This window comes from Erinaceus europaeus, chromosome 8 (genome assembly GCF_950295315.1).
Source record: "Erinaceus europaeus chromosome 8, mEriEur2.1, whole genome shotgun sequence".
Classification (NCBI taxonomy): Eukaryota; Metazoa; Chordata; class Mammalia; order Eulipotyphla; family Erinaceidae; genus Erinaceus; species Erinaceus europaeus.
In genome coordinates, this window is record NC_080169.1 from 40,807,615 (window position 1) to 40,811,545 (window position 3,931).

At 37.5% G+C, this 3,931-nt stretch overlaps 1 non-coding gene across 1 annotated transcript; it reads right to left on the reverse strand.

Moving 5' to 3' along the window:
* Nucleotides 1-1,149: 1,149 nt before the first annotated feature.
* On the reverse strand, nucleotides 1,150-1,253 carry LOC132540019 (U6 spliceosomal RNA). The gene has a single exon (XR_009551304.1). It is a non-coding gene; the product is annotated as a U6 spliceosomal RNA (small nuclear RNA).
* Nucleotides 1,254-3,931: the final 2,678 nt, after the last annotated feature.

Sequence of the window (3,931 nt, forward strand, 5' to 3'; positions counted from 1 at the left end):
TCTCTTATGTGATATACGGCATGTGAAGATATTCTTCCATTCTATGGGGGTCTCTTTGTTTATGTGATAGTTTCTTTGGCTGTGTGGAAGCTTTTCAATTTGATGTAGTCCCATTAGTCTGTTTTTGCTTTAGTCTTCCTTGGAATTGGGTTTGTTTCATCAAAAATGCCCTTGAGGTTTAGGAGGGAAAGTGTTCCACCTATATTTTCCTCTTAGTATTTGATAGTTTCTGGTCTAACATCCAGGTCCTTGATACATTTGGAATTGTCTTTTGTTTCTGGTGAGATAAGATGGTTCAATTTCATTCTTCTGCATGTTACAACCCAGTTTTCCCAGCACCATTTATTGAAGAAAGCCTCCTTCTTCCATTTAATACTTTGGAGCCACTTATCAAAGATTAGATGTCCATAGGTATGGGGATTTAGTTCTGGGCTGTCAACTCTGTGCCATTGGTCTGTGTGCCTATATTTGTTCCAGTACCAGGCTGTTTTGATGATGATGGCCTTATACTATAGTCTGAGATCTGGGATGTGCTGTCTCCATTTCTGTTTCTTTTCCTCAAGATGGTTTTGGCAATTCTAGTGTTTTCTGGCTCCAGATAAATGATTGTATATTTTGTTCTATTCTCTTAAAGAAGCTTGGTGGAACTTTGATGGGTATCACATTAAATTTGTATATGGCTCTGGGGAGAATATTCATTTTGATGATATTTATTCTTCCAATCCATGAGCATGGGATGTCTTTCCATTTCTTGGTATCGGTTTCTATTTCCTTGAATAGTGACACATAGTTTACAGCATACAAGTCTTTCACTTCTTTAGTCAGCTTTATTCCTAGACATTTTAATGATATTGCTGCAACAGTGAATGGGAGTGATTTCTGGATGTCTTCTTCAGTTTTAGTGTTTGCACAGAGAAATGCCACTGATTTTTGCACATTGATTTTGTAGCCTGACACCTTGCTGTATTGCCTAATAACATCCAGTAGTTTTCTTCTGGATTATTTAGGTGTTTCCATGTATACTATCACATCATCTGCAAATAGTGAGAGCTTGACTTCTTCCCTTCCAATCTGCATTCCTTTGATTTCTTTATCTTGCTTGATTGCTATGGCAAGAACTTCCAATACTATGTTGAAGAGTAATGGTGAAAAAATATGAAATGCCTCACGATTTTGCATGTCATCCTTGTGCAGGGGCCATGCTAATCTCCATATCGTCCCAATTTTAGTATATGTGCTGCCGAAGGGAGCACACAATCTAAGTTTTAAAAATATCTTCAACAACTCAAATCCATTTACAAGGAAAATAGAAACAAAAATAACCAAATGAGACCATATCAAATTGAGAATCTTCTGCACAGCAAAAGAAACCACCATCCAAATAGACTCCTCACAGAATGAACTTTTTATGTTATACATAAGACAAAGTTTAACAACTAAAATATACAAAAAAAGAATGAAACTCAGCAACAAGAAACAACCTCAAAGAGTAAATGAAAGGGAATAAAGCATGTACTATAATGCAAATACTTAAGTAGCCTAAATGCCCATTGACATTGGTGATAGGATATAGAAGCTTAGGGATGTATACTCTAAGAAATACCTTACATTCTATAGAAATCCACTGTCAGTGAAGCCAAGAATTTTTCAGCATATATTTTAGAAGTAATAGCACTGAAACTATCCTCTATCTCTACTACCACACAAAAGAACAAGGAAGTTACTCCGATTTGCAGTGAGGTGAGAGAACTGAGACCTGCATAAAATCCAAATGAAGTACAAGGCACATGATGGTGCTTCCTTTACCAAAGCGAAACTGAAAGTAATTTCTTAGCAAAGTCCAAAAAGAAGAGCTTCTACTTATTTACTTATTTACTTACTTATTTTTTATTTCTTCCAGCTTGCTGCTCTATGAGTTGCTCTATAATGTTTCTGTGATGGATAGAAAAGTAAAGGACAAGTGGTAATGTTGGGAGGCCATGCTCTGAATCTCCTGTGGATAGACTTTAAGAATTTCTTTTGTTACCCCATTTTATCACTGTGGTTTGAGTGCTTGTATAACTGTTGTATCACAAACAAAGAACATGAAACCTGGGGATAAAATAATTGGTCCAATGTCATTAGGGTGCAATGGCTAAAGTCAGCATCAGAAATGAGACTTTCATGTCTAAATACTGGACCAAACTGCTACTGATTTCCTTAATTACTTTTGGTAGATAACTAAACTACAAATGTATGAGTAAATTATTTTGTATTCAAAGCAAACTGTTTTAGAAATAGACCCATTACAACTTTTTTGTTAGTAAACTGACTTTTTTAATTTTAATATTTACCTATATAAAGGAAACACTGACAAAAACCACAGAATAAGAGGGGTACAACTCCACACAATTCCCACTGCCAGAACTCTGTATCTCATCCCCTCCACTGATAGCTTACCTGTTCTTTATCCCTCTGGGAGTATGGACCCAAGGTCATTATGAGGTGCAGAAGGTGCAAGGTCTGGCTCTGTAATTGCTTCCCCACTAAACATGGGCATTGGCAGGTTGATCCTAGCCTCTCTCTCTCTTTCCCTAGTGGGGTAGGGTTATGGGGAAGTGGAACTCCAGGACACATTGGTGGAGTCTTCTGCCCAGGGAAGTCCGGTTGGCATCATGGTAGCATCTGGAACCAGGTGGCTGAAAAAAGAGTTAACATATAAAGCCAAACAAATTGTTGACTAATCATGAACCTACAGGCTGGAATAGTTCAGATGAAGATTTGGGGTCTCCATTTTGTGGTTAGCAGGCCTATTTTAGGTATATTACAAATGGTTTATGACTATACTAGTTTTTGTTTTGTTTTGTTTTCTGAGCCTGACATCTGATATGCAGGTGGACCCAAGTTATTATCTAGGTAGATGATGTCATGGCTGCAAAAAGGACTAGAAACATGGAAAGAGAGTAGCTCTTATATTTCCCAAATATGGGGGGCTATAAATAGTGTTAACTGTAAAACCCATCAATTTGACGCGATCTGGGGCCCATATTCAGCTTAGGCACCTATGTGACCTCTACATCCCTGTAAATCTGAGCTCACATTCTGTGGTCATGAGTAAGAATGTTCCAAGTTGCACCAACTTCAGAACCCATTTTCCTCAGGAAAAAGATAGATAGAGTATGTTGTCCAGCCTCCCTTCAAAGCATGGAACATTCTCTATAATTGTTGATCCGCGTTGAGGGAAAGGTGCTATGGGGCCCAAAAAGGGGTCTATTGTGTTGTTCCCAATAGAGATGACCAGTAACAATGGAAAGAGGGATCTATTTGAGGTCTGTTTGGGAATCTCAGGAATCCCTGACTAGGGCCCCAGCTGATGGGGTGGCCTGATAGTGAATAAAGAGTCTTCATTAAAGTATGCCAGTCTTTTGCCCTTATTCAGCTTTTGCAGCCCTTATTTTGATAAGGTTAGCTTTGGAGTGACTGAGAGAAGTGTACTAGGAATTAGGTGAGAAGGGTATCTAAGTCTAAGTAGAAACTATTTCATTGAGAAATTTGTTTTTTTTTTTTTTTAGGTCTTTATACTTGCTTCATTTATTGACTGACTACAGACAATTGTGTACTTTTGCTTTCAGATATATATTTTGCCCTAATTTATGGATACATATGCCCTATCTCACGGGACCTGGTCTATATCTAGGTTTTGGAACTTTATTCGTTTTTCCAGCCATTACATCATCTCCCCTGACAATAACTTAGATCCACCTACATATCAGATGTCACACTCAGGAAAACAACAACAACAACAGCAGCAGCAAATGTATGAGTAAATTATTTTGTAATCAAAGTAAACTGTTTTAGAAATAGACCCATTACTACTTTTTTTTTTCTTTTTAACAATTAAAGACTTTTTCCACCACTAGGGGCTTTATCATATCCTATTTAATCACTCCAG